We start from the raw sequence: 24,434 nt of genomic DNA on the forward strand, positions 1-24,434 counted from the left end.
TCTAACCTACTGAAATATGCCTTTATATGTGTTCTATAACTCTTAATAGCACCCTTTTAAAGTTTTTCAAATGTTGACAGATCTTTAATGCATTAGGTGAAGAAATACAAGAAATTATATTCCTCTTGCAAATTTTAGGCAAAAATCAAGACATTCTGTAGTGTAGTACCGGGATACTCAAATGCTTTCACTTTTCACTTGGTGCCATCTGTTGGTTATTGCAGGTAATACACATAAATGAGCTGATGAGCTGTGGTTTAAAACATCTGTCCTTTCAGATGAAAATGTAGTATGAAAATACAGTCCAATAGGATTGATATTTTTGTGAATTCCTAAGTCATACTGTTTGGCAGGAGTTCCTGTCTGACTATGTTATGTTTATGTGACTGTAGGTTGTTATTGTGCAGGGGAAGCAAAAGTGAGGCTTGCATGAAAAAATCTGTTGAAATAAATATATCTTGTTATTAAATAGATCCTGCTGCTGATCAGATATGAATTTACTGCAACTTTTTACAGAAAGAGTTTACTCTGTTGATATGCAAACTCAGTAGTTCTTTTTTTTTTTTTTTCCATAGAACTGTCAGGAAGTCTCAACCGACCTTGTATAATAATTTTAGACTGACAACTCAAGGTCCACGTTTTCATTTTTCTAAGGTTTTATCTGTCACATGAATCATTTGGGGATTTAAAATTTACATTTAATTGATTAAAAGATCTAATCACCTGTAAAAATAGTTATAATTGGTCATTTTTAAATTATTTGGTGTGACGATGGTTAAATTTACCAGTGCTGCTTCTTTGTTGCGTTAACAAATCATTAAAATTCACCATACCTTATCATTATAAAGCTATCATCATATTATCCAACTGTTTTCTTCTCATCCTGTTTACAATGGGCCTTTACAAAACACAAAACCTTAAATTTTCCCATAGCAGAGCGCTGCACATCACACGGCAGTGGGAAAAATAATCAGCCGGAGCTTAAGGCCGTATCAAAAGCCTCACAGTTCCTGAGCAGCCGCCTTTAGAGGGGGTGACTCTTAGAATGCCTCAGCTTGTTTGTCTCATGGTTTAAGTGGTGCACATAGCCATGGAAAGATCATTAAATCACTGTTTTACCACTTGGCTTAATCCCCACAACAAAAGGGGAAGATACAAAAAAGAGAAAATGGAGAGAAAAAAATGGTGGGCGAGATTAAGTAGAAACTTGATGGATCTAAACTGACGGCTCTGTTTCCCAGCGTTGCTAAGGGGAGTTAAGAATCTTGATTCCACATCTCCCAGGCTGGAGAGTGGTTGCTGATCGGACTTTCCCTGTTACCCCTGCAGTGGCCAGCCTCGCTTGTAGTGTCCACTGCTGTGGCCATCTGCCGGATTACCCAGCAGGATGTATTTTTATAGAGAGCATCCTATTCATATCCTGCCTGCTAAGGTTTACATTAAGGTTGAACTCGGGTGCACTTACAATGGCAGATGAAATAAGCCCTATCCTTCTTACAGCACCCCTCCCCATCTTCTCACTGTTTGAGAGACTGATAGCAGTGGGTTGAAAGGGGCTGCTTCACCGTGGCATGAAAGAGGATCTCATGCAATGCCACTGTCTGCTGCTGATTTTTATTCAGCTGCTGACAATAAAGTGGTGCCCAGCATGAAAAAAACATTTGTATGTGCCAAGTGCGATTGTTTCTTCTAATAGGCATCAACAGGCCAACTTCTCTGTGTTACCATACAGGTGAACTCATTCCTGGGAAAATGTTTTTTTCTTTCTCAGCCTTGTAGGCGCGATGGCGTCCCCCTTTTTCCTCGGCCTAACGGGATTAGTCGTGCCAGTGCTACCCCGGCTGTCACGGTACTGTCTACTTCCCATCTCTCTTCTGGGCCTCTAATGTGATTAACCCATTCCCTGTGGTCCAAATGGTTCTGGAGGGTGGGTAGAGGGACATGGGGGTGGAGGGGGGCACCTCCCTGGCATGTTCCTCCCCATGCTTCACTCACATTGGTGCTTTTGTTGGGCAGGAAGAACCGAGGTCGAAGGTCTGTCAGGATGTTGGAGATGAGTAAAAGTGTCTGAGGGTGGAATTCATCAACTCTTATGAGCACAATTTAAATCATAAAGTTGTTATTGAAACCATTTTAGCATTACTTCCATCTGAAAATCTTCAATATGGACCAGCAGGCCTTCAGCCATTTAAACGCTGGCTCTCTCATATGATCATCATCTATTCAAAACTCCTCAATCAGTGATGAAAATCTGGTCAAGCTGATTTGTATTATGGCTTCTGCTTTCAAAGACATCACCACTGAATATTTACTGCTTGCTTAAGTGGAGACAATAATGATTGCCTACGCCCATCATCTTGTCAAATGTCAGTGTTGTGGGGCTTCGCCTGTTTAACACATGTCACGCTCATTTTCGACTCATCTGTCGCAAGTCTTCTTTGGGGCATCTGCTGCACACAGAGGACCACATGCCCTTTGCCACCGCTCAGAGGGAGAAGCCCCAGAACCTGCGGGCTGCACACAAAACCCTGAAATCACCTCTGCAGCAGCAAGCACTTGTCACTTTATATTTTTATCAGTGTGGCGACATACGGCATACTGTAGCTCCTCTGTGTAACGTGGAAAATTCATTAGCATGTGCTTGAAAACTGTCCTGTGAACAAATTAGATTCCTGTTGGCAAGGCTGGACACTAGAAGGGAAAGATATTTTTTTTGTTTGTAGAAATATCACACCATCAATGCAACACAAAAACCGCTGTGCTATTGTAATCTGGTGTATTCACATTTCCTTTGTACGAAAAATCACTTTGAGCTACTCGGAAATAAATTTTTAGATGTGAAGTTTTCAGAAAATGGCAAAATTTTGTATGATATCTATCAGTTTTGGTTCCTCATAATGGCAGCAATGCAACATTTACTGCGTATAAAGTGAAATATCTGCACAGGCAGTAAATTTATATCTAGCATATTTTATTTTTGAAGATTACAGAAAGATTTTCCTCACACTCTGCCATGTGAAGGCCAAGAAAACTGCAGTCCCTGTCCAACCTCTTGCTGTGTTAAGCGCTTCACGTGAGCCCACAGCCACGGTCAGGCGACGACACGGAGAATTAAGAGTCTTAATTAAGATTTTTTACAACTCTGCATGTGCTGTTCATATGCGAGACAACAGGCTTGAATAGGGTGGGGTACGGTGGATTCTTAACCAGCTGCCTGCTCTGAAACAAACCCCAAAGTTAACATGAAGATCCACACGGTGAAGGAATGTGTATCACTTTGGTTAGATAGTATGTAAGGTGGTTTGCACGTCAGAGAAATGTCTCAGAATGTGTATTTATCAATAATAAGTCTATACGTTTAATTTTTAGCAGACATTAGCCAAAGAGAAAACAATTCAACATTGTGGTGGAAAGACAATGCCATGCATGAGGGGGTAGCACCCCTTGTGTGGAGATTTGGTGGGTTTCCAATCCTGATATCCAACACAGCACCATGTAATGGAAGGTGACACTTATTGTATTAGTAGGGGCTAATGAGTGTCTAAAAGCCTGTGTGACTGTGTGCACTGAGGAATCTCATCGTGTGTGCTGGGTGGCAGGAAGAAAGGACAATATCTCTGCAAAGGAGAAGAGGCCATGAAGTGCAGCTTAAAAAACAAGGGAGAAAAAAAGAAATGTCCACCACCATCACTGCAGATCTCAGGAGGCACGCGAGGCCTCGGAGACTTTAGTGTACTTGAATTCTAATAGAGATATAAAAAGGAGAAAATGAGTGGCCTGTTTTATTTGATGCCTGTTGCTGATCAGTTTAGGCAGGTAAACTTTAGCTGTGCTCACATAGGCATCAAAGTGTGAAATTGTGGTTTTTGGGAACCCCCAAAGAAATTAAATGCGCCGGGCTTCTGCAGCCAAAGACAATATTAATCACAACATTTGCAGGTTTGTGTCCATAAAAACAGCACCAACAAATATTAAACTTATCAAAGGCTAGTATAAATGAAAGTAATCTTTATAGCCTGTAGTACTGTATCTGTCTCAGCTCCTCTGACATGTAGCATTTGTTAACAAAATAATGGTCAGAAATCACATAGAATATGAAAGCAGCAGGAATCAGTGGTTTATTAGCATTTAATGCATTCTGGCCGACATAAGGTTAAACACTGTGGCAAACCCAGCAGAATAAATCAATATTGCAAAATATCTGTGAATAAAAATGTGGTGTTGATGTGTTTAGCCCAGAGGTAATGCAATGTTAACCCACAGACTACTGAGTGTTCATGCTGACATTCAGATTTAATATAACATATTGGTGGCAAACTGCCATGTTTGGGGTAAACGGTGTACAACAGCTTAATAAACAGTGCAGTACCACATTTTAACCACAAGGTGGATATCTAACAAAATGAATGCTTCTTAGCTTTTAGAAATAATACTCAACACAGACCAAAGTTCACTGCTAGGAGTCAGTGCAACTTTTGTTTTACCGTTTTTAAATCATCAATATATTTTTTATGCACTTATTTCAACAGGTCTCCGAAATAATCTTTGTTTTTCCAAGAATTCTCTTTTCAGATGATGATTTGTTTATAGTGTTTTCAAGGGAGAATGAAAGATTAATAGAACAATTCGGGATTTTCAGGGTGCCACAGATCTTTCATGAGTCTTTTGCATTCAGTATAATCTGAATGCAGTGTTTATGGGAACTCCCAGCTACAGTCATTCTATACCTCAGTTTTAAAGCTTGAAGCACTTGTGCAGTATGTTGACCATGATATTTTATATTTCCTGCACTAAACAGCCACAAAAACATGAGTTTAGGGTTCAGTACATGGCTTCAGTGTTGTGATAGTTGTTGAACACTGGGAGGAAGGTTTCCACCTGCCATAAAAAAAAAAAAAAAAAACACTGTGAGCCACTCAGCTCTTTCTCAGTACAGGCTCTTAAAATGGCTTCCATTAACTAATATGACATTTGCTGTACGGTGAAAGTCAGAATATGTGCAGTGAGAGCAAACTACAAACAAGCTGTTCTTTTATCTGTGTTAAATTCAGGTACATGAATGAAAATGACAATGAAAATATAAAAACTGGGAAACAGCAGCAGTTGCATCTCATCTTTTGTAAAACCTTTTTGATTACAGTTGCAGTACAGTGGATGATGCCTAAATAATGGAGAAACAAGAACGAGGACTGACAGATCCACATTTAGTGGTTGGTAAGACAATATACTGCAATTTTTCAAATTGTTGCTCCACTAATACATTGTTTTGGTAATGTGGTAGAGTTGGATGTATGACAGTCATAACTTGCTAGTTTTTACTATTAGAATCTGGATGACTTTGCTGAGGCGTCATTATTTTAAAATAAATGACCAACATTAGATCTTCTGACATCTCTTTCATGTTGGGTTTGATCCACTAATGCTGGTGCTTTTTAAAGTTGTTTTTATGTCTTTACCAGTGAAGTAGCTCCACCTCACACCTACAATGTTGCTTCATTAATTAGACCTCAGGTTTGCTTTTGACTCCAATTCTGCTGTTGTTGCAAATTATTAGCCAAGAGATTGACAGACTTATTCCAACCTGCACTGTGAAGGTTTGAATGATGTATTCAGCGTGAACAAGCACGATATAATGACTCGTGCATGATTAGTTTGAAACGATTCTGCCTGTAATTGGAACCTATATCAACATTTGATCACATTTTAGCGCAAAGTTACACATAAGTATATTCACTTACTTTTAAACCAAAGTGAAACTCTCTGTGAACTTCTTAATAAACTACATGAGAGCTAAGTCTGAGGTTAGATTGATTCAGAAACACATTAGTAATGACTCTCTTATAAGATCAGTTTGCTGTGCGTCTTTGTCAGTGACGCTCCTGCCAAATATTCCAGGCAAACAGCCCTCATCTCCTCTTTGGGCAGCTCAGAGTGTTGGACGTTTTTATCAATGGCCATCAGAATAATCAGATGTCAACAATTTAATCATCACAATTATCCCTGTAAGTGAGACAGCACTTCCACATGATAACTATCATTTCATGTCTGTCCTTTATTATTCTTTTATTGTTTGAAATGTGTAGTTCCAAAACAGACAGTATAGGCCCTCATTGCTTAATGTTTGGATGAGCTGTATGAGTCAGCCATCTGAACAAACAGCTACTACCAACTGACCGACTGAAGAATGAACACCAGGATACACACTACCAGTCAAAAGTTTGTACACACCTTCTCGTTTAATGGTGTATCTTTATTTTCATGACTATATTTACATTGTAGAGTCTCACTGAAGGCATCAAATCTATGAATGAACACATGGATTTATGTAGTAAACAAAAAAAGTGTGAAATAAGTCAAAATATGTTTTAGATTTTTCAAAATAGCCACCTTTTGCTTTGATTACTACTTTGCACAATCTTGGCATTCTCTTAGTAAGCTTCATTAGATGGTCTTCCAACAGTCTTGAAGGAGATCCCAGAGATGCTGAGCACTTGTTGGCCCTTTTGCCTTCACTCTGTGGTCCATTTCATCCCAAACCATCTCAACTGGTTTAGCTCAGGTGACTGTGGAGGCCAGGTCATCTGATGCAGCACTCCATCACTCTGCTTCTTGTTCAAACAGCCCTTATACAGCCTGGAGGTGTGTTTGGGGTCATTGTCCTGCTGAAAAATAAATGATGGTCCAACTAAACGCAAAACCGATGCGATGGCATGTCGCTGCAGGATGCTGTGGTAGCCATGTTGGTTCCTTCAATTTTGAATAAATACCCAACAGTGTCACCAGCAAAGCACCCCCACACCATCACACCTCCTTCTCCATGCTTCATGGTGGGAACCATGCATGTAGAGACCATCCGTTCACCTTTTCTGCATTGCACAAAGAAACGGCTGGTGGAACCAAAGATCTCAAATTTGGACTCATCAGACCAAAGCACTGGTCTAATGTCCATTCCTTGTGTTTCTTGGCCCAAACAAGTCTCTTCTGTTTGTTGTTTTCTCTACAAGTGGTTTCTTAGCAGCTATTTGACCATAAAGGCCTGATTGGTCAGTCTCCTCTGAACAGCTGATGTAGAGATGTGCCTGCTACTAGAACTCTGTGTGGCATTTATCTGGGCTCGAATCCGAGGTGCTGCTAACTTGTGATTTCTGAGGCTGGTGACTTGGATGAACTTATCCTCGGCAGCAGAGGTGACTCTTGGTCTTCCTTTCCTTGGGCGGTCCTCATGTGAGGCAGTTTCATCGTAGCGCTTGATGGTTTTTGCGACTGCACTTGGGCATACATTGAAACTTCTTGCAATTTGACTGACCTTCAGTTCTTAAAGTAATGATGGACTGTCGTTTCTCTTTACTTAGCTGATTGGTTCTTGCCATAATATTGATTCTTACAGTCGTCAAATAGGGCTGTCAACTGTGTACCAATCTTACTTCTCCACAACACAACTGATGGTCCCAACCCCATTAAGAAGGCAAGAAATTCCACAAATTAGGCTTGACAAAGCTGTGAAGTGAAAACCATTTCAGGTGACGACCTCACGAAGCTTATCCAGAGAATGCGAAGGGTTTGCAAAGCAAAGGGTGGCTATTTTGAAGAATCTAAAATACCAAACAGGTTTTGACTTATTTCACACTTTTTTGTTTACTGCATATTTCTATATGTATTCATTAATAGTTTTGATGCCTTGAAAGAGAATCTACAATGGAAATAGTCATGAAAGTAATGATAAGCCAGTAAATGAGAAGGTGTGTCCAAACTTTTGACGGGTAATATACAAACATGTGATTTGTGTTGTTTTTACCAATAATGCTTGATTTAAACTTAATAATCGAGTATTTTTCATCAAATCATATTCACTGCTGATGTGCATTCTCTATTGACTGGCCTGTATCCTTTAATAGCAAAACCAAGTACTTAATTACTGAAGTCATTGGTGGTAGAAGAAGTAGTTAGAGCCTTTACTTAAGTTAAAGTAGAAATACTACAGTGTAATCAGTATGTTTATGTGTAACAATTTAAAGTCCTGCATTCACAATTCTTCTGAAGCAAAAGTTCAAAGGTATTATCATCAATATATACTTTAAGTAAAAGTACTCATTATGCAGAATGGACCATTACAGAATCATATATAATTAAAATTTTCTTTTTAATTCCGTACTGCTTGGTGGTTTAACCGATAAAAACAGAATTTAACAGAGTTATATTTTAATAAATACATTTGATTTACAAAATAAGTAGCTTGTAAGCTTTAAAATTATTGCAGTGCAGTACATAATGCAATATTTGTCTCCAAAATCTAGCAGAGTAAACGTAGAAAGTAGTGTAATATGAACATACACCAACATTGTATTTGACTACAGCTCTTCAGTAAATGTGCTTAAATACACTCCACCACTAGAGGTAATCCAGTACGCTGCCAGAAAACATGCGTGGTTCAGTTTTGGATCACATCAACAAACTTTAGTAAAAAAAACCTAAACAGTTTCAAAGCCCACCTTCACACAGGATGCAGTCATTTGTCCCTGTTTTCCTTCACAAAATTCACAGTCTCAAGAGTCTCAATACTGGAATTCTTGTCATTGTTCTGAATTTATGAATAGCCTAATTTGTTACCGGATCACAAATGTGCCATTTCACAAGTGCCGCAGATTTCAGGACGCTTTCACCGATGGATGGCTGTGAAAAAATAATGTCATCAAACCGGGAGGCTGTCAACTGGAGGCACATGGCCCACTGGAGATATAATGGCATCAAGGAGCTGAAATGAAAGCGGGCTTTTTAAACAGACCGGTGCAAGCTTCCACTTGGTACACAGGTCAGCCTCAGTGCAGCCATCTGAACGTAACTCAGGTTGACACAATTTGACCTCAGCCGATACCCCTCTCTGCTGGCCTTTGTTTTCACCTTCTCCCCTGGGATTTTCATTTAATACCATCCTTACACATTCTATTAAATTTTCTAGTCTTCTAAGCTGTCATTTCTCAACATTTGCTTTTCTATTATTTCTCGGAACTCCTCGTCCTTTCAGAAATGGCCCTTTGTAGGCCTTCTGACAGAATTGTTTCTCTTGGCCTGACCTTCAAAGGAAAAGCCTTTTTAGTGGCTTGAATGAAGAGGCTATTGTTGTTAGCTTAACTTAGATGTTTCAGAAACTACAGAACATTTTCAAACTGCATCCTATTTAATAATTTAAAGCAATCTCTAAAACACTGGGTTGCAGTTTCTGCTGTGCTTGTGGACATCCAGCTATTGGTAAACTTTCCATGAAGCAGGTTAAATGATCAGCTTTACTCATCGGTTTTTGAAAGCAGTGATTCCAAAGATTTCACAGTCAAATGAGCAGCAAAAAAGTAATATGTTTAATACTGCTCACCACAAAGAGAATCTAATCTTTGCTTTCTTCTGTGGCTTTAAGCTCAGCGTCAGGCAGAGCACTGGAGTGTCTTAAACAGCTTTTTTAAATAAAATGCCATCACCTGTTCAGCAAACAGGTGTCTACTCATTTTGTCCTCATAGTTTGGTTCATAGGCAGAAGAAAGGGGGAAAAGAGCAGGTTGGAGTTTGCAGAGAAGTTTGGTTTAATCAGACTTTCATTTGCTTTCAGCAGAGCAATAAATCAACTCAATAACCTCCATTTAGATGCATTATAATTTGCTTTTTGGAGTTTATTCTAACTTTCAAATAGTCATAGTGTCTTTGATGGTGCTTTAACAGATGGTAAAGAGTTTCTTCTCAGTGTGAGAGTTAAGTTTTAATAAATGTTTGCTTTTTTTGTTCAGACTACATGAAAAATGCCAAAAACATCCCAGATTGATTCTCCAGTATGTCCATGACTGAACTACTGACTTTGATTTTCATCCCAAGGCTCAGATAACATATTTTCCTGCAAGGCATCAGCTTGAACTTCATGAGGAAAAAAACACAATTAAGTATTTGCACTTCTGAGTTTTTGTTTGCTGCCCCCCCAGCGGCCCAGCAGTGTTTCCATGTTTCTGGGCTCAAAGTGCAAAATGTTTGAAAACCTATTTATATTCTTTTAAATTCTTTTTAGGAAGAATCTGGACAAAACAGCGTCCATCATTTAGAAGTAGCAGGTGGATGATTGTGCATTTCTGGTCGACTGATCCGAAATAAAAAGATGCCCGAAAGAGCATTCAGTATGAGCAAAGGCGATGTTCCTCATTTCCTAATTAGCCTTTGGATTCTGCTTCCTTGTGCGGCATCCGGCATTGTTGCAACAAACCAACATAACAGCAACAAAACCTTCTGTATCTTTTCAGAGGAAAAGCTTCCTTTTTGGGGGGCCGGTGTAGCCGTGTTTATTTTTGAACAGTGAATGGGTGTGAGGTGTGAATCTATGAATGCTGGGAGGTCAACCCACCATGATGCTGTAAATACTAACAGGGCCAGTGGGTAATGAGTGAGGCCATGCCTGAGCTCTCTATTCAAGCCGTTAACCAAAGAGACTGAACAAGGAACAGTTTTTGTCCTGAACAAAGATACACATGGAAACAACACATGAAACAAGAAACTAATTGTCATTGATCTCTCATTAATCTTGTCTGTAGCTGCTGGAATTTTGTTGGATTTTAGAGTTTCAGACAGTGACTCTGGCCCCCTTAAGGATAAATAATATTTCAAATGTTCAAAGCTTATGTTTATAGTTATAAAGCAAGTTGCAGGTCTGAGTGAGCTATAAGCTGAACAAGAATCACATCATCCGATTTTGTGATGTGAAAACAGTGTTCAATAAAGGTCTTAGAAGTCACAAAAATAACAAACTAAACTGGCGATAGTAATACAAAATAGTATTTAGGCTGTACTTGAAGTAAAATATTGTTTGGAATTAATGTCATTTATCTTTTTGCTTTGGCAGTTTATTTTTGTAAGGTCGGTCAATTTCAAGTGATGCTTAATCCCTTTAAACTGGTATTCCACATTTGGTGAAAATGGAGATTGTGCATTTGATGTCTTGATGGGACTACAAAGAAAATACAGCAGCAAGTCTGAGGGCATAATCATGTTTAACATTTCAAATTTGGGTAAAGCAAATACTTCAGTTGGAAACTGTAGATTGACTTTCCTTAGAATTAAGTTTCAAAAATAGAAAACTGTTCATTTGAAAGGAGTTTTGGTACTTCTAACATCAACCAAATGGCTTCAACTTTACTTGTTAATTTAAATTTCATAAACTTAACATGTTTTATGCAACTTTATGATTTAGTGTTTATATAGGGATGTTGTATATAATGCATTTGAACTATTAAAATAACTTGAAATAAACCACACTTTAACCATCTGTTTTTAGTCAGAAGGCTTTTATTTCCCACCATAAAGTATGACAGTAAGATGCACGGTAAAAGCAAAACAAGAATACAATTTTTTTATACTGCTTGGTAGAATATGACAGAAAGTAGTGAATGGCTGTGTTGCTCTGACTGGAGTGGGAAGATTTCCACAGACAGCCTGCTGAGATCTCCTGCGCTGGTGTTAAATGAAGCATGAACATCGTTATACACAAATACCTTCATATGCTAATGAAGCTTTGGTCTCGATTTTATCTTGATGAAATAAACAGCTGCATATATATTGGGTTATATGCATGCTTTAGAGCAGGTTAGAGAGAAGGAAAGCGTTGAAATTTGGAAGAAAGTTTTAATCGGAGTTGGTGTGAACCTTGAGCTGAACCTGGCAGAGCTTAGATGGTCATGCAGACAACAGGATTTAACCAGGAGGACATGCAGCTTAGGCTTGTCAGGACTAAGCTTAATGCAGCAGGAACATATTCTAAGAGGAGATTTCTGCTGCAGTTTGTTCATAAAGCCGGCTGGTAGATGGCCAACAGCTTATTCACTGAAAGTTCATCTTTTTGACATGTCGCTGCCAAAAATGGGACAAAAAGTCTGCACGTCTTAAGAAAATAGAATAATAAGAACAGGTCTGAAGTGCGGCATATAGTGAAAGATTTCAGGCTGCAGATCAAATCAGTCAGTGAGGAGCTATTAGGTTAATAGTTGAGCTTTTTCTTTTAGGTTTGTCACAACGCAACTGCAGTTGCACTATTTGCCCATAGGATGTCACTATATAGAAGCTTATCTTAAAACATGTCTTTGGGTACAGTATCAAGCAAGTTGATGTAGTGCTGATGAAACTTCTCACTAAGTCGTTCATACACATTTGAATTTAATGCAATAGTCAGAAACATGTGACAGTATGTATAAGAAGGGTAAAAAGTCTAATAAAATATGGTTTATGGATGCACTGGTTATTATAGTATTTCCAGGATGGCTTTAAACATACAGTCCTCACCCAAACTAAATGTATAAATCAGTAGCACTAAAGTGAAATAATCACGACGCACTAAATTGTCTGATGTTTAACTGAATACAAACCACTAAACCCACAGTTACACCACTCCATTATAATACACGTTGTCAGTCATTTAACAGCAGATATCACTGGCCTCATTGTGCTCCTTATGACCATTCACAGCTGCTCGTTGATTTAGCAAGAATTAAGCAAAGAATTTAACAAATTCCTAAATCGAGGAATTATAATTGTCCTTTTTAAAAAGCTTTGTTTTTACAGCACCTTTACATAACAGTGACATCGCAATCAAAAGTAACAAACATCGCAAACGAGGTGTACTGATCGTTCTGTGTCATGTTTTCCACAGAGCTGAGTGAACATTAAGCTGGTTCCACAATTTGGCACTGAAGGACCGCAAAGGATGAGATCACGATGGGAGGTAATTTAACGTTTAGTCATTCTAAAAAAGTGAGCCGATGACAGAGGTTGGTTTTGGGGTGCATGCTGGGTCACATTTCGTCAGAAAGGTCACTAGTCCTGCTTTTGATTTTGGACTACCCAGTGCAGGAATGACCTCCAAGCCTCTGCTGTCATTTCCTTCTTTCATTTTATTCTCTGATTGCTGACAGTGATGAGAAAAGCAACAGTTTATCGAGTTCAGATTTTAATTTTTATCCTCCAGCTGTTCAGTTTATCAGACATTTGTGGTCTGAGTTTGATACCACTGCATCACTGTTCTACAAGTTTAGTAACCTGTAGAACCTTGTGCCAAGATACGTGATGCATCCAGTTAGGTTTTGTCTAATTTAATATGAAAGACAAAGCCCTGCAGTGTGCAATAACACGACTGCATGTCATCCGTGTGTCAGTGGAGTCTAAACACAAAGCTTCCACTTGGATTCATACCAACATGTCTGAGTTGTGTGGAAACCTAAAATATTTGTGCTGCATCTCATCTGCTCCTTAGTTAAACAGGAATTTGTCAAAGAGACAAAAAAAAAGAGCCAACTTTCTCCTCTGATATTGTTTTAGCAGACACTGTAACCTTTAAATACCTATAGCTGTTTTTAATCCAAATAAAATCAAGGCTAATGCTTCATTACTGGGTATTTTTACATAATGATCCTCATGCTGCTGCTGTTAATTTTTTTATTAACGCAATTACCGGGCTCTTAGTGGACTGGGTCAGAGAGGTCTAATTACCCTGCGTCATGCTGGTAAATAGTTGGAGGTGTCTCTGAGCAGGTGGCCCTGGAGGTAAGAGGGAGACATGGGGCATACCGAGGCGGGCAATTACTGGATGAATTTCACTTTAATAAATGTTGAGCTACATTTGGAAATTCAGATAACAGAGCTTTCTGCCTAATGGGTGCTGCACTGAGGCCACTTGAGCAAGAAAATGATCTGAAAGAGGGTTTAATTAACACAAGCTACATGATCCAGGGAGCGCGTGACAGAATGTTAAAGTGAGGGGGAGAGCGCACAGCACAGGGATAGTATGAAAATTAGCGAGGGGGATGGGGAGAGGAGGGAAGGGGAGGGATGGGGGTCGGCGTGCCAACTTTTATCTCACAGGTTTAAAGTCTAGAATGTGCTCCTGGCTTTTTGCACATTACTACGGATGCAGGGAGAGCGTGTCGCAAACATCCACAAAGTGTGTGTGGGGATATGAGGATATGTGCAGAGCAGGAGGCCCGGTGCAGCTCGATTTGATCATTTTAAGCTGCTACTACTGCAACTAACAGCACTGTGATTTGATAATAAAGCACAATCAGCTCAGGCGCAACTTTTCCAGCTGATTACTCCATATTTTTACAATTCCTGAGCAGAATCTCTTCACCCTGATAATCAGACATGATGACAAGTTTGTTTTGTTTCATTATTCAGGTGGATTGTGTGCTTTGTTCCTGTGAGATGTATCAGCTCTGTAGGGTCCCTCCATTATCCACCCATTATCTGTACACTGCTTAATCCTCATTAGGATCATGGGGGGACTGGCGCTTATCCCAGGGCGGAAGATGTACAAGTTTATTTGTCAATCAAAGAAATGTGCACCTTTTAAAGTTCCAGCAACTTTTTACTAACAACAACTTGTTGTATTCCTGTGTGATCTATTTTCTGTTTCATTTTTTTCTGGCTGTGGCACAAGAAGATGTCTATCCCTAGTTCTTCTCCACAGTGCTTTGATTGACTATTTTGAAAAAAAGCACACCACTAGATATTAGAATCGGTGAAAAAAGATAAGATAAGATAGCCTTTATTGATCCTTCTCAAGGGAAATTTGAAAAAAAAAACTGAGATGTAAGCATCAATTTGGAGATCTGGAGGATTTCTATCCAAAATAGCTCACCGTCAATGAATAGGTCAAAGATCTATACACAGAATGGTGACAGATAAAAGGAAACCTCACTATTGGAGGGTTGAACACTATTCTTCCAAGCACGCTCCCTGATTTGGTGTTTTGTTGATGGCTGGTGAAGAGTGATACCACACACATTACATTGGGCTTAAATCCTCCAGAGGTGTTCAAATATGATTCATTTTCCTACTCATCCAAGCATTTAGTCACCCCTCTCTGTATGGAAGCGTTCTTCACTCACATATTCAGGTTTTCCGTTTAAATTGTTCCTCCCCTGTGCTGTATTTCCTGCCGTGTGGGACTGATGTGACAGAGGAATCCACCGCAAACTTTCTTGACTTTTTACCTCCGGCTGAAATTACAGCAAATAGCAAAAGCATTGCAGCAACCTGACTGTTAAGCGTTGGAAAATGAATCTCCTGGCTTTCCAGCTTTCCGATGATGCACAACACTTTTAAGTGGTGCCTACTGTTGACCCCGGAGTTACTATACAACAACTGCAACCCCGCTGCCTCCCCCACCCCCACTCCCCCCCAAAACTCAGCAATGTTATACAATAAGTGCTCTCAGCTATTTATAGTCGCCGGTTGCTTGGATGAGATGCTTTTTTTAAAAAAAAGGCAAACCTGGAGGAATGCATATGCACATGAGATAGCTGAGCATGCAGTGACATGATCATATGTTTGAAAAGTTACACATAATTCAGTGGCTGCACCTGCATTATGTGTCACTGAAAGGACTGCAGCTCCTGTCACTTTTTATGTTTTTAGTGTTTGTTGCTGCACTAAAGCTGCACTGTATAGCTCCGTGTTGTGTGTATAGAGGACGCGGGGTTTTGTTTTTGTTTAAACAGTGTATATGTGTAGTTTTGTGCATGTAAGGTCCTCATGGTTTTACACACCGTGGTCTCCCTCCACTCTCCACTGGAGCTAAAAGCCCCGAAACAGAACGGTAATTGCCCAATTAGGGCCCTCGCTCTGTGGGCCGCAGAGCACTATGCGCCTCCACATGCTCACAGAGTCAGATAATTGAGCTGAAAGCAAATGAACGGATGGCAGACAAACAAGCTACTAGAAAATAATTACTTGGAGTGTTTCTTTTCAGTACCTGTACAGCGAATTTCATTATTGTCAATAGCCTCTAAAGCTGCTCGAAACGGTGGTATTTGTCATTTTCATAGAGACTTGATAATGACATTAATTTGTCTTAATGGGTTGGTTCTATTGTTAAAAATAGTAAAATGAGCAGAAATTGTCTTTCCTCAGCAGGTAGAGAGGACTTCACCACACTCCCGTCAGACATGAGGAGATAATTTGGTGTGCTTGTCAAATTTCCAATAATTTGTTATATGGAACATGAGTAATGCTAATACCATTAATGTCCATTTTCCTCTAAATTCATTACTGCCCTTTTTCCCTTTTATGTTTTTAATGCCTCTGCCATTTTTCTGTGCTTCAAGAGGTTATACCAGGACTGATTAAAAACATGCACATTTAGACTTTTGCCTCGTACACACACACACACATGCACGCAGATATAAACACGTCATTTAAAACATCTGTAAGATCAGCCTGCCATCAATCCTCCCCCTAAACAACTGGAGGGTCTGTTAGAGCTGAAATATCAATTCAGTTGGTTAGCGGGAGGATGCATTCAAACAAAAACAATAACAGCATCAGGTTTAATTTACAATAAGGTACAAAATCTGCCAAAAATCAGGTTCATTTACCTTCATTATGATTGTCAGCAGAGGAGGAATTTTGCAGTCTGTTGCAATTTGCAAATATGAATTTGTGTTTAATGTTGCAGTGTACACCTTTTATGTAACCCTCAGTGCTGATATTCACTCTTCTTTAACCATAATTTCATTTTTTTCTGAATTATTTGGTGTTTTAATTTAATTTTGAAAGACAATAGAATGTATTTTATTCAATAAATAACAATATAAGTGTCACCTCAGACATAAAATGAATGATAAAGTATTTAGTTGAAATGCTTATTTAAAATAATCAATTTAAACCAATTCCTAAACACATATTTAAAAATTGCCTTTTTAATATGTGAAATGAAGGATTATAGTATGAAAATATTAAATACCAGCCCAAGAAGTAATTACATAAAAATAAATTTGCCCATTAGTGCAATCATGTAATCAGCTAGCAGCTACATATTACTATCGATGTATTTTATTTGAATTTTCTACTCATTTTTTTAAAATCTGAAACAAGTAAAATGCACTCGCAGTGAAGGGTATTTTTATAACTTAGTGTGCTGAGCAAATAAAAAAATCACAAATGGAAAGACTGTAAAAAAAATTAACAAAGAAGCAATTCAAAAAATTTAGTGGTCAAATTTATACTTCCTGTTTTATTTCTGAAATTCAGAGGATATTCAGAAATAATAAAATATCACAGAATTTAAAGAATAGAGAAAAGGAAAGAGATTAAAGTTTGAGGACTCTGTTACAGCTGGAGGTATTTTCCTCTTTTAAAGCCTCGCTGCTCACAGGTGAAACTCCTAACATCGGTGTGTCAAAACAGCAGAAAATAACCTGAACTTGCGCAATAAGTGTCTTATGGCAGACGTCGAGAATGACGAGTTTCTCATCCTTTTCCTCCATCGTGCCTTCAACAGTCAGCAACGTGTGAAACATGAAGTGGGAGGAAGAAGAGGATGACAACATGATTAACACAAAACTCACACAGTCCACTGAGCAGACGGACCTTAGTGCTGTAGACTAATTTAGGAAAAAATGCAACACACAGCTTCATTCTTAGAAGTGTTATTTAAAGAAAGTACACAATACAGCATTAATGTTGGCTTCTTACTAATAACAGTGTCCAAAAGAAAATTATGGCCACAGTTGTAAAAAAGAAAAAAAAAACTTAAGCTCTTATAAACAATCTTATTATATTATAGTTCCTTTTATTCTTACTTTAATGTTTTTGAATCTGATTGTTTTATTTAGTAATATTTTTCCTCAGAATTAATGCACTTAACTGAGGATTGAAATGCATTTTACTGAGGCTGAAGTCTCATACACTTCTACTGATTAATTTCTAAACAAGCTTAAAACCCTGTCTAAATGCCATAAAAAAATAAAAATAAAGTGTACAGTAAATACTGAAGAATCGAGCTTTAATTGTTACATTTACAGGTGACACTGCTCAGTGTGTTCAGGTTTTGCAGTTAGAAAATCTCCCCTCAGTGATGACTGGGAAATCAGTAGCCTGCAGAGGGCGCTGGTAAAAATAAAATGAAATACTACAGTAATGACAGTTCACTGTTTCAATATTTGTTTAAAATGAGGTCATGGTACAGTAGATATGTCCTGAGTGTGGTAAATAAATGTATTAAGGTTTTTTTTAAGTAAGGAGGGCTCTTAATAATTTCCCTCCATTCAAACATACATACTAAACAAATAAAGATCAGTATATTTTTATAGTGCTCAGAAATAAGACACAATATTAGAAAATCCATCTTACTGTATAACATGGAAAACGGTCCGTGTATTTTTCTGGTAATTGGATTTTTCCGTTCTAAAAGGGGTATTGAATAACAAAAAACAAGTGGTTATGCGATTTTCGTTTTAAAATATAAAAATTAAAATTGAAATACAAGGTGTTTTTCCTTTTCATGATCAAAAAGGGATATACGAAATTTTAAAAGTGCTTTGTCATTTTATATTTACTATAACAAGAAAATAAAATCAGTAAGAGACAGAAAAAAGGTCCCTTTTTTTCATTTCCTGAGACCGGAAGTGGTCATCAGCAAGTGTGGAGCCAACATAGACTGTATATAAAGATGGACGTAGCATCTGGCTCCAAAAATGAAGCCCACCCGGAAGTGTCAAAAACTTGCAATATCACGCCGTCCGCTAGGGTTGGCTCCAAAAAGCTTTTGCTCCATAGACCCCAATTCATTTTTGGAAAAAATAAAATTTGATAGACTGTTTTTCTACAGCTCAGGATTTTTTCCCCGTTAGTTTTCATGGTCAAAATGAGAGATTAGGTGGCCGATCTTAAAATAAATCAATACTGAATTTTAAATAAATCGTTAAAGTTGGCGGAGCCAGGGGGCGTGGCTATACTTGATTGACAGTCCCACTGACCGGTCCTGCCCCGAGTTGCTCTCCGGTCCAGCCTGTTTGATGACGCTTTTTACATCACTGGCTCCAAAAAATACAAAATGGCGACCAGGAAGTAACAAAATCCGGGCTTCATTTTCTCAGCGTTGAAACTCACGGGTGACGTCACGGTTAGTTCACGCCTGGGAGCCAAACAGAGTACTACAGTGTATAGACTATATGTAATTTTTTTCGGTAGTTTTCATGGTCAAAATGAGGGATCAGGTGGACGATCTTAAAATCAATCAATATCGAATTTTTTATAGAGCATTAAAGTTTTGTGAAGCCAGGGGGCGAGGCTACTTGATTGACAGTCTTGTCTGGAATAATTGACAGGTCCTATGGAGGAGGCAATCTTCCACTTCCTGTTTTGTCAAAGTGGCCTTCTACAGGTTTTGTTGGAGCTCATGCAACAAACATTTTGGGTAACTGCACATTAATATGGATGGATGACACTGAATTAGAGTCTGTTTTAATGAGACTGAGTTCAGATGTGTAGCTCTGTCATTAAATAGGAAATTATTTCTCAGAATTCACAGAGAAAAGTCTGAAATGTTTGCTAGGTTAGCGTCCCACATGTTCTTTGGCTCAGCTAAAGCTAACTCTCTCCAACTTCTGGATCTCTGGAGTTGCTTGTTGTTCAAATATCTTGCTATAGGTGCTGAAGCTCAGAAAGTCTGAGACATTTGTTCAAAATAAGCTCATTCTCACACATCCAGCACATCCAGACTCAGTCTCATTTATATAGAGATTAAACTTCAGTGTCATTCATTGATGATAAAGTGCAGTTTTTCAAATGTTTGTTGCACATGCTCCTGACCAAACCAGTCCAGGTGGAAGACGATGTGCAGAGAAGCTCCAGAGGATGAATATCACAACATTTATGTTGGAAATAAATGTCCTTTAATTAGACATTGTCATGCAAAAGTTGGATTTCCCTTTAATGATGATCAAATCTGTCAGTGTTTTGTTGATGTTGGTTTCTAAATGTTTTCTGACACTCGGCCCCAAAGATTAAAACCTTTTACAGTTCACAAGCTGCAACAATTCACACATTAACTATCTTTATGACTGAACTAAGATAAAAAGTGAAAAACTGCCTGATTCCTGCATCATGAATGTAAATCTTTTTGGTTTTCATGACAGTAAACTGAATATATTTGGGTTTGACATTTTATAAACCAAAACAAGAAATGAATTACTGGAGACAACAATCAACAGATTAATGGACAAAGAAAATGTGTTTTCCAACATATATGGCTGAATTACTCCACGCTTTATTTTCATGTTTTTTGTCATATTTAAAATATGACAAAGTAATAAATTTAAACCTCTTTGACTAATCCAATTTATTTGTTTTTTAAGAGACTAATCGAAAATTAAAATAACTTTCTCCACTAAAACTAATAAACATGAGGACAAATAGAAACGGTTTTAAATACTGCAGTCCTACGACGACAAGAATAAAGTTTGTCAACAAAAACTAAATCTGCTGATGGATTACATTAAAGTCCTAATAAATGATAATAAAGTGTGATACTAAAGGTGTGTGGTGCTAAAAATCTCAAAGTAAAGATATCAAGTTGAACATCTGGATGGAGGCTGATAAAAGTTGACCTCCCTTCATTTCTCTGGAGCCGACTCCAGGGATTTTATGGATGCTGGTTAAAGACCTGCTCTTCTAGTCATCTTCCTTCTAGTTGCTGTAAAAAGTCACTCCGTCCTTGCCAACTTCAACACCTCTTCATGACAAGTTCTTCTGCTTCTGCCGCCGACCTGTTGGGAAACCCGTCGAGATTCGGATTTTCGAAAAACTCGTTGGGCGGGGGAAGGTGTGGTGGGAAGTGGGGGAGTAGAGGGGAGCAGTGGGGGGAGGTGAGGGAGTAGAGGGGGGAGACCGCCACCCACCTCCCCTCCTACTCTCCGCCTTGGCTCCACCCAGACTCCACCCATGTGGTCACTTTATTAGGAATGGAAACTACGATGTCAAAGGGACGACGAATTTATTTATTTTTGTCTGATCTGTAGCTCAGTGAGTTAAGGGTTTGTCTATGGAGCTACAGGTTGCTGGTTCAAGACCAGCCCCTGCTTAAATTTTTGAAAAACTTAGACAAAAAGAAAGAAAAAGGCCAGTGGTGGGTCTTGAACCTGCTACCTTCCACTTGTAGTCTCTCTTCTTACCCCCTGAGCTACTTACTCAGATACTAAGTCTTCTTTTTTTGCGCATTTATCATCTATTTTTTGTCGTTTTCAAGTGTTTTTTTTTTAACTCGAGTATCGACTCGACCGTTTTTCTCAGGAGGTTGGACTTGAGCCTTTGTGCTGGAGGGTTGAACCCTCAGTTCCAAGACTTTCCAAAGTCTCCAGACCTCCCGAGTCCTCAGGACCTGAGCTTTCACACAGTCTGAGGACTGAAATTTTCTCAGTCCCACAGTAGATCTCTGTTAGTTTGAACTTTGAGACAGTCTGAGGGCTGAATTTTTCTCAGTTCCTGAGCAGTTCTCTGTTAGTTTGAACTTTTCAGCAGTCTGCAGACTGAAGTTTTAAAAGTTTCTCATTACTTCTCTGTTAAGTTTGGACTTTCTGGTTAACAGAAGCCTTAAAACTTGTGACCATGAGTCTTGATTTCACATTTAGACCATCCATCTGAGTTCTTCACAGACCTTCACCTGTGGGTTCTTTAGAAATCCTGAACAAACTTTGATTCTCTTCACTGAACAATAAAGTTTGTGGAGATCAGAAGGTAACATTAGTTTGATCAATGCCTTCAACTACTAGTAGACTTTATCTGGAAAGCAGTTTTCTGAAATGAGCTCTTAGTAAATCTGTCCACAATCAAACCAAGAATACAGAAAGAGGAAATGTTTGAAGAAACAACTTGATGTTTTCATTTCAGACTAGAAAACTCTTTTAGACCTTTATCTGTTTTTGCTCTTTTTCATCATTTTATTGTCTCTTCTGTTAAATTTGATCTTCTAAAGTCTAACTGGTGTCTTTTCAAATGTTTTGTCTCTAGTTTCCATCCATCCATTTTCCTCCGCTTATCCGGGGCCGGGTCGCGGGGGCAGCAGGCGAAGCAGGTCTTTCCAGACGTCCCTCCCTCCAGCGACGCTTTCCAGCTCTTCCTGGGGGATCCCGAGGCATTCCCAGGCCAGACGAGATATATACCAGCGAGTTCTGGGTCTGCCCCGGGGTCTCCTCCCAGACGGACGTGCTCGGAAAACCTCCAGAGGAAGTCTCCCTGGAGGTATCCGAATCAGGTGGCCAAACCACCTCAACTGGCTCCTTTCGATGCGAAGGAGCAGCGGCTCTACTAGTTTGATTCTTCTTAAAATTTTAGTTTTGCTCTTTTCTCACCTTTTATTCTTTTCTAATGTCTGATTTGATTTTGAAATGTTTTGTCTTTTTAATGTTTGTTTTTTCAAATGTTTTATTGGCTTGTTTGAAAAATGTCCTTTTCTTTCCCAATGTTTAATTTTTCGATTAAATCTTAAAGGTTTTTCTTTTTCAGTGTTTTATCACCTTTTAATATTTAATTTGCTTTTTAAACGCTTCATTGTATTTTCTGTTTAACTCCTATTTAAAGTTTTATTGTCTTTAAAATTTAATTTTCTAATTAAATATGTATTTTTAAATGAATATTTTGTCTTTTTAAAGGTTTAATAATCTAATTAAATGTTTTATATTTTTTAATGTTTAATATTTTTCTTGTTTAATTGTATTTTTAAATGTTTCTCATTTAAAATATTTCATCTTTAATGTTTAATATTTGTCTAAAAATTTTGTTTAATTTCATAATTACATGTTTTGTATCTTGTTTAATTATCTAATTAAATATATTGTATGTTTAGTATAATTTAATTGTATTTAATTTTCTTCTTAAAAGTTTTATTGTATTAAGTGTTTTTTTCCTTTGATTTAAATGCTTTTTAATGTAATTTATTTCTTTAATCTTTTTTTCTGTCAAGACTTTAACCCCAACCTTAAAAATAAAACAAACCCTTAAATCACAATAAAATACTTCTGTTGTCACAATGAGTTAGTCAGTTATTCAGTTTATCAATTAAACTTTATTTGTTTAGCACCTTTCACAAAAATGACAAAATTAAACAAGCAAAGAGAAAAAAAACTATGATTAAAACTCAAAAACATCTTTTTAAAAAGATTTAACATGGTAAAATATGTTGTGTCCAGGGGATGGAGGGAGTTTATTGAAGCCTTCTTGGGCTCACACAGTAAATAATTTACAATAGAAACTTGATATTCAGTCTAAGGAAACTGCAGAGCAGCAGAAGAACCAACAATATCTCCCGTTTTCTCCTTTAAGGAGTCGACTCTTCTTGTGCTTTCAGACCAAAGAACTACAGACTCTTCACAACCTGCTCAAACTCTTGGTACAGGACCTCACCACACGGGTCAAGAAGGTTTCCTTCTCATTTCTACTCTGAAGTTCACCTTTTCCTGCTGAAACTGCTGACAGATGTTTCTGCTGCTCCAAAGTCTGGTCTCCAGAACTTCCTAAAAACTCTCAAAGTCTCTTCTGCTGCAGGTTGCTTTGTAGAACTGTTCCAGAAAACCTCACTAAAACACATGGAGGGGCCTCAAGCTAGTCGTCCAAATGAAACTGTACAAAAACCAAACTAGCACAACCCAAATGCTAAAGTCTACTGCAGCCTACCAGAGAACCTCTTTAAACAGAGAATCAGGACAAGAACTCTTACCTTCTGGACAACCAACGTTGGTTCACAAACAAGAATACAGAATGTGTCTGACCAAAAACCTCTAAAGACTCACTACAGCCAAGATAAAGACACAACTCAGCTGCACCAAATCCACTAATCACTGCTCATATTAGCACCATGTGCTAACTGTGGCTAAAGAACCACATTTACCAAGACAACTATCCAGTACAAAGCCCTAAAACTCACCAAGAAACACATTAAATAGGATTTTACTGCTGGAAGCTGCAAGCCAACGCCTAAAGAACAAACTAAAGCAACGGAGCCAAACCCAGTTCAGTAAGAGAAGCAGAGGACTTTGACTGCACTCAAATGAAGCAGGAAGACACTGAGCTCCTCAGGTGTTCCTCATAACACCAAGCAGCCACCTGGACAGCCAATAGGAACACAGCTCACTGGAAGTCCAGAGGGCTGGCTTAGTGAAGTAAATTTAGTTTAAAGTTGAAGCAGAAAGTTAACAAAGAAAGTTGAAAACCACCTTCTGATACCTGAAATCTCTGAGTTTTCACACAAAGAACACCTGAACATGTCAAGCTGGTTCCACAGTAGAACCTTCATTGTAAAAATGTCATAGTATGGCGTGTTGCTCAAAAACATTACAACCAGCTCTCTAGGGTCACAGAGGAGTGACACAAAAACAGGACAAACACTGGTTTCCAGGGGGTTAGGAGGCTATTTATTTGAAAGAGTAAGTTCACAACAACACAACATGAGCAGAAAAATCACAAAGTCTGTCTTTAGTTCAGCTGAAAATATTAGTTTTTGTCTTTTTTATTGACCAAACTTTTCAGGAAGTAGATGAAGAATAATTAAAGCTCTCATGTAGAAGTCCAACTTATTTTGGATCCTTGTGGAGAGTTTAATCTTAGAGTTTGTAAAGCTGTTGAGTTTTTAGAGTCACATGGAT

At 38.3% G+C, this 24,434-nt stretch overlaps 1 protein-coding gene across 1 annotated transcript in view; it reads left to right on the forward strand.

The window, feature by feature from the left end:
• Nucleotides 1–22,330, forward strand: part of LOC127530631 (coiled-coil domain-containing protein 38-like) — a 29,979-nt gene extending 7,649 nt beyond the window's left edge. Inside the window, exons 4-6 of the transcript XR_007937274.1 lie at nucleotides 5,141–5,214; nucleotides 12,671–12,742; nucleotides 21,805–22,330. The gene's annotated coding sequence lies outside the window, so the exon portion shown is untranslated. The remainder of the gene's footprint in view (nucleotides 1–5,140; nucleotides 5,215–12,670; nucleotides 12,743–21,804) is intronic.
• Nucleotides 22,331–24,434: the final 2,104 nt, after the last annotated feature.

This window comes from Acanthochromis polyacanthus, chromosome 17, assembly GCF_021347895.1.
Source record: "Acanthochromis polyacanthus isolate Apoly-LR-REF ecotype Palm Island chromosome 17, KAUST_Apoly_ChrSc, whole genome shotgun sequence".
NCBI lineage: Eukaryota > Metazoa > Chordata > Actinopteri > Pomacentridae > Acanthochromis > Acanthochromis polyacanthus.